Source organism: Myotis lucifugus, unplaced genomic scaffold (assembly GCF_000147115.1).
Source record: "Myotis lucifugus unplaced genomic scaffold, Myoluc2.0 scaffold_123, whole genome shotgun sequence".
In the NCBI taxonomy this organism is placed as follows: domain Eukaryota; kingdom Metazoa; phylum Chordata; class Mammalia; order Chiroptera; family Vespertilionidae; genus Myotis; species Myotis lucifugus.
The window spans coordinates 1,194,007-1,200,981 of NW_005871171.1; positions in this window are offsets into that span (position 1 = coordinate 1,194,007).

The following is a 6,975-nucleotide window of genomic DNA, read 5'->3' on the forward strand; positions in this document are numbered from 1 at the left end:
TATGTGCAAGGCAACGTGTCAGATTTAAGCCTGACACCAAATAAGCCCTTGATATGCTATCAAGCCGCCGTCTATGGACTCTAATTGAAACTCACTGTCTATACTGCTCAGTGACAAAGGTCAGGCAATTTACTGCACCTTCTTACTCCCTCTTAGGCAAGAAAACTTCCCTAACTACTGTTATTTATCCAAAATTATCTCCAAAAAGCAACTTCACTGGAATTCTCATAACACTACTTATTCCTTTCACTGTATTTTAATGCTTTGCTTATGCGGAATTAATTTCGCACTTACCACCCTACCCTAGCCTAAAACTGTTTATTTGCTACCTTCTCTCTCCTGGTCAGTTATCTTTGCAACTAATGTCAAAAACCATGAGGCCCACATCAGCTCAGTGGATTTACAAGAACGGCTTTGGCCCCTCCCAGAGGACGCCAAGCAGTCAGTTCCTCGTCCACGGTCCATCTGAGGACTGACAGAGTGCGTGCATTGACTCCAAGTGTAAGTACTAAGGTCTTAAGGTGTCGCCATACTTCCCTGTGATCTTTCCACAATGCCCCTCCCAGGCAGTCAGACCTGAGATCCTGGGGCCCCAGAGGGTCCACAGTCAGATCTGAGAGGTGGGGGTGGGGGAGGGCGTGATGAGTGGAACTTGGATGTAGAATAAGTTACATCTTCATTCCACTAACCTGGAGCTGAAACCCGGCACTTCCTGATGAACACAGACAACGACACGCAACAGAACCAGCAGCGCCTGGGATGGGCACCAGGAGCCACGGACATCTCCTTCTCACATTCAGTGGCTGCAGGTCCGCTGAGATGCCATTTATGTGCGTTATGACTGCAAGGTGACAGTGATCATGTTTAATGTGTTACTAAAGTATCATTTTAACACAATTTTTAAAATATTTGATAACTGTTATTTCAATATAATGGGTTTCCTTTCAATATAATGGGTTTCCTTTGCTGAAATACTGGTTTTCTTTCATGAATTAAAAACGTAATTATGAGAATGGTCCACAAGCTTTATGTGACACCCCGCAACGGGGTGAGTGGCTGGGAAATGACTCCCCTGCAGAGAGCGGGCCTGCCTCACGGGAGGGAGCCCAGCCCAGAGAGGCTATCTGGCTGCTCCAAATTACTCAAAAAATAACCACAATACCAATCACTTTTAAATACTTCCTGTGTTTGTTTCCTATTGCTGCTGTAATAAATCACCTCAAATCTGGTGGCTGAGAACATTACAATTACTATCTCACGTGCGGATTTCAGGAGTCCACACGGCTCTACCCCAGTTAGAGTGCAGGTACCTCGGGGCTGTGCCCCTTCTCGAGGTTCTAGGACAGGGGTGGGCAACCCCTGGCACACGTGCCAAACATGGCACACCAGTAACTTCTGCTGGCACGTGAAACCCTCTCTTATAATCTTCCATTTACAATTTTTTTCTTAATATCTACTTTTTATTTTTCAGATAAATTCAGTGTAGGTGCATCTTAAATAAATAAATAATTTTACATAACAAGTTATCTTAAAGAGCATAGACATGGCTTGATGAGAGAGGGGAAGAGCAATTTCTATGCCTCTGCCTTAACTCTCCCTGCCTTCCTAGATCCGACCAGTGTTTTGGTTTCATCCACATACGCTTGTGAATCTTTGTTCTCAGTGATGAATTTTGTTAAGTCTTGTAATAGGAGTAGCCTGACTGATGAAAGTAGTAGTTCGTGCATATCTCTGAAGGTCACAAAATATAAACCTGATGTAAAATCTCTGTCATCAGTGATGCAGCAGCAAAAGTCCCACTGATAATATCAAACGGGGTCATAAAGTTTTCTGTCGGACTATCAGTGTACATGTATACATTAAAAAATAAATGTATTTTTCATCATCATATACTGTGTTTTTGTCGCTCGAATGAATTTTATTATTTCTTCAAGGTTCTTCACATACGTACACCTTAAGAGACATCAAGGAGGCATAACATGTTCTCAAAAAATTAGGGTTGGCACGCAGAAGAATTCTGAGTCAGAGATTTTGCTGGTTTTGGCACGCACTCACAAAAAGGTTGCCCATCCCTGCTCTAGGAGAAGCCACCTCCGCATCTGTGCCAGCTTCTCCGAGCTGCCCACGTGGCTTGGCTCCTGGTCCCCTGCCTCCTGCAAAGGCAGCGGTCTCACACTGCCACCCCTGCTCTGTCATGGCATCCCCAGGTCGTGACTCTCCCGCCTCCCCTTTCACCCGCAAGGATCCTGGATTGCACTGGGCCCGCCCGGATCATCTGGGACAGTCTCCCAGCTCAAGACCCTTAAGCTAATCCCATCAGCAGAGTCCCTTCTGCCAGGTCAAATTCTTAGGTGCCAAGAATTAGGTCATGGAGCTGCCGCTTTGGGGAACCATGACTGTGCCCAGTCCATTAACCATACTGCCAACATGCTTTACTTGGCAAAACAATACACTGAGTTTGAGAACATCATCTTCGGTGTAACAGATGAGAATTTTGAAGTAACAACTGACACCACAGAAATACAAAGGATTGTAAGAAAATACTATGAACAACTATATGTCAACAAGCTGGACAATATGGATGAAATGGAAATTCCCAGAAAAATATAATCTCCCAAAACTGAGTCAGGAAGAATCAGAAAATCTGAATAGGCCAATAACAACTGAGGAAATTGAAGCAGTAATCAAAAAATCACCAAAAAACAAACAAAAAAACAAAACAAAAAAAACTCCCAGCAAACAAAAGCCCTGGTCTGGATGGCTTCCCAGGGGCCTTTTACCAAACATTCAAAGAAGAACTAACACCTATCCTCCTCAAACTATTCCAAAAAATCCAAGAAGAAGGAACACTTTCAAGCTCTTTTTAAGAGGCCAGCATTATTCTAATTCCAAATCCAGATAAAGACACTACAAAGAAAGAGAATTACAGGTCAATATCCCTGATGAACATAGATGCTAAAATCCTCAACAAAATATTAGCAAATAGAATCCAGCAATACATTAAAAAGATCATACCATGACCAAGTGGGATTTATTCCAGGGATGCAAGGCTGGTACAATATTTGCAAATCAATAAATGTGATACATCACATAAACAAATTTAAAGACAAACATCACATGATCATATCAATAAACACAGAAAAAGCATTCGACAAAATGCAACACCCTTTTTTGATAAAATCTCTCAGCAAAGTGGGACTAGAGGGATCACACCTCAACATAATAAAAGCTGTATATGACAAACCTACAGCCAACATTATACTCAATGGGCAAAAACTAAAATCCTTTCCCCTAAGAACAGAACAAGACAGGGATGTCTGCTTTCACCACTTTTATTCAAGTCCTAGCCACAGCAATCAGACAAGAAGAAAAAATAAAAGGCATCTAAATTGGAATGGAGGAAGTAAAACTCTCATTATTCACAGATGACAGGATATTGTACACAGAAAACCCTAACAACTCTACCCAAAAACTACTAGATTTAATAAATGAATTTGGCAATGTAGCAGGATACAAAATGAACACCCCCAAATCTATGGCATTTTTATACACCAATAATGAATTCTCAGAAAGAGAAACTAAACAAACAATCACATTTACCACTGCAACAAAAAAATTAAGATACTTAGGAATAAACTTAACAAAGGAGATAAAAGACTTGTATTCCCAAAACTATAGGATGTTGAAAAAAGAGATAGAGGAACATATAAACCAGTGGAAGAATATACTGTGTTCATGGATTGGTAGAATTAACATCATTAAAATGTCCATACTACCCAAAGCAATCTATAGATTCAATGCAATCCCTATTGAAATACCAACAGCGTATTTCACAGATCTAGAAGAAATACCCCAAAACAGCCACAGCAATCTTGAAAAAGAAGAACAAGGTTGGAGGGATCACAATACCAGATTTCAAGTTATACTACAAAGCCACCATAATCAAAACAACCTGGTACTGGCACAAGAACAGGCATACAGATCAATGGAACAGAACAGAGATCCCCAGAAATCGACCCAAGACATTATGCTCAATTAATATTTGACAAAGGAGGCAAGAGCATTCAATGGAGTCAAGTTTATTAATATTTCCTTGAGGATTTTAGCATCTATCTTTATCAGGGACATTGGCCTATAATTTTATTTGTAGTGTCTTTATCTAGTTTTGTAATTGGATAAGGCAGGCCTTGAAAAATGATCTTGGATGTCTTCCCTCTTGAATTTTTCTGGAATAGTTTGAGAAGAATATGTGTCTGTTCTTCTTTAAATGTTCGGTAAAATTGGCCTATAGAGCCATCCAGTCCAGGACTTTTGTTTGCTGGGAGTTTTTTTTATTCTGCTTTGATTCCATTAGTTATAATTGGTCTATTCAGATTCTCTTATTCAATTTTGGAAGAGTATATGTTCCTAGAAATGTATCCATTTCTCCAGTTTGTCCAATTTGTAGGCATATACTTGTTCATAACGTTTTCTTACAGTCGTTTATATTTCTTTGGTGTCAATTGTTACTTCTCGCCTAACATTTCTCATTTTATTTATTTGGATTCTCTCTTTTTTTCTTGATGAGTCTGGTTAAAGTTTTGTCAATCTTGTTTATCTTTTCAAAGCAGTTCTTGGTTTCATTGATCATTTTATAATTTTTTTAGTTTCCATGTAATTTATTTCCACTCTAATCTTTATTATTTTCTTCCTTCTACTTACTCTTGACTTTGTTTGTTGTTATTTTTCTAGTTATTTTATGTGTAGGGGTAGATTTGAGAATTTTGAGACTAGGAGCCCAGTGCACAAATTTGTGCACCTTGAAAGGAACTGTGGGTCGCAAGGCTGTGGTAGGCACAAGGGCAGGTCTTGGCCCATCCTTCGCACCCCCACTCAGCCCCTCCCGCTGCGGCCCCTGGTCATCTGTCTTCCTGAAGCCCCACTCCCACCGCAGCCACTCCCATGTGCTGATGGTGCCGGCCCCGCTCGCACCCACTGAAGGCACGAAGCAATTGGGGCCAGCGCTGTCAGTGGGTGCAAGTGGTAGCTGCTGCCCCAATCACCCCTCAGGAGCAGGGGGAGGTAGAGAAGCCCTCAGGGGTGATCAGGGCAGACACCACTGCTCACACCCACTGATGGCACCAAGCAATCCGGACCGGCACCAGGCACCAGCAGCAGGTACGAGCGGTGGCTCTGGTGCCAGCTGCAGGTGCGAGTGGGGCCGGCGCTGGCAGTGGGTGCAAGTGGCGGCTCCAGCACCAGAAGTGGGTGCAAGAGGCAGCTGCCGGCCCTGATCTCCTCTCAGGAGCAGGGGGAGGTGGAGAAGCCCTGAGGGGTGATTGGGGCCGGCAGCTGTCGCTCACACCCACTGACAGCATTGAGTGATCAGGGCCAGCACCGGGCACCAGCAGTGGGTGTGAGCAGCAGCTTCAGCACCAGCAGTGGGTGTGAGCAGTGGTTTCAGCACTGGCAGTGGGTGCGAGGGCAGCCAGCGCCAGCAGCAGGTGCAAGTGCCAGGCGGGACCGTGGAGCACAAGAGCAAAGAATTTTCAGTAACCACCGGAGCCCCACCTTGGTCTGGCACCCCTGCTTACCTGCTCCACCATCCTGCTGCAGCTGGTGCCCACCATGTTCCGCGCACACTCCCTGGTGGTCAGCGCACATCATAGCAACCAGTTGTTCAGTTGTTCCAGTTGTTCCGCCATTCAGTCTATTTGCATATTAGCCTTTTATTATATAGGATTTTTATTGCTTCTTGAGGTAGGCCTGTAATGCTATGAACTTCCCTCTCAGGAAGGAAGCTGGGTTGTGTGTTCATTTTTGTTTGTTTCCAGGTAACCTTTGATTTCTTCCTTTACCACATTGTTAAATGTATTCATTCATTGTTTAATAATATGTTATTTAGCCTCCACATGTTTGAGTGTTTTTGAGGTTTTTTATTGTAATTGATTTCTAGTTCCATACCATTGTGGTCAGGGAAAATGTTTGATAATTCAATCTTCTTGAATTTATTAAGGCTTTTCTTGTGTGTGTCCTAGCATGAGGTCCATCTTATTGAATGTTCCATGTACATCTGAAAGGAATGTACATTCTACTGCTTTGGGATGAAATGTTCTGTAAATATCAATTAAATCCATCCAGTCCAATGTGTCATTTAAGGTCACTGTTGCCTTGTTAACTATTTTGTCTGGAAGATCTATCCATTGATCTCAATGAGGTGATAAAATCCCCTACTATGACTGTATTTCTGCCAATCTCTGCCTTAATGTCCACCAAAATTTTCTTTATATATTTAGGCCCTCCTGCATTGGGTGCATATATATTTACCAAGTGTTATATCCTCTTAGGATTAATCTCTTTAGTATTATGGTAGGAAATAGGCCTCTGGGATCCATCTCCAGCATAGTCTACTTTTTATGAAAATGGTTACTAAATTTCCCCAGGGAAAATAGAATGTAGGGAGGAGGAAAGAGGATATAAGAACAAAGAACTGTGGGCATGAGCCAGCATCCTGGTGGATACCCCCAACGTGCCCACCTCAACTAGATAGGGGGAGGGGGAGACAACTAGAAAAGGCCTCAGCCCAATTTTTTTAAATGGCCCAATGGGAGGCAATAAGACCTAGGTGAAGTATAAGGAAACAGGTGACCCCATAGTACTCAGCCAATGAGGAACCGGAGGAGGGACTGAATAAATAGGCTTGATCACTACTCCATGTGAGCCTGTACAACCGGATAGACACCCACTCTCAAGAACATATTAAAAGTCTCATTTTCACCATACTTCTGTCTGAGTTTGTTATTTAAATTCAGACAGGTGAGCATTTCTCACAATTATGTAATGTCCTTCTTTGTCTGCTATAATAACCTTTGTTTTACAATTTATCTTGATGATATAAGGTATATTATCCCAGCTTGTTTGGTGATGTTGTGTCCCCCTGCAGGGAATATATTTGTTCCATGCCATCCTATTCTGGTATGGGAGAATCATCTGGTC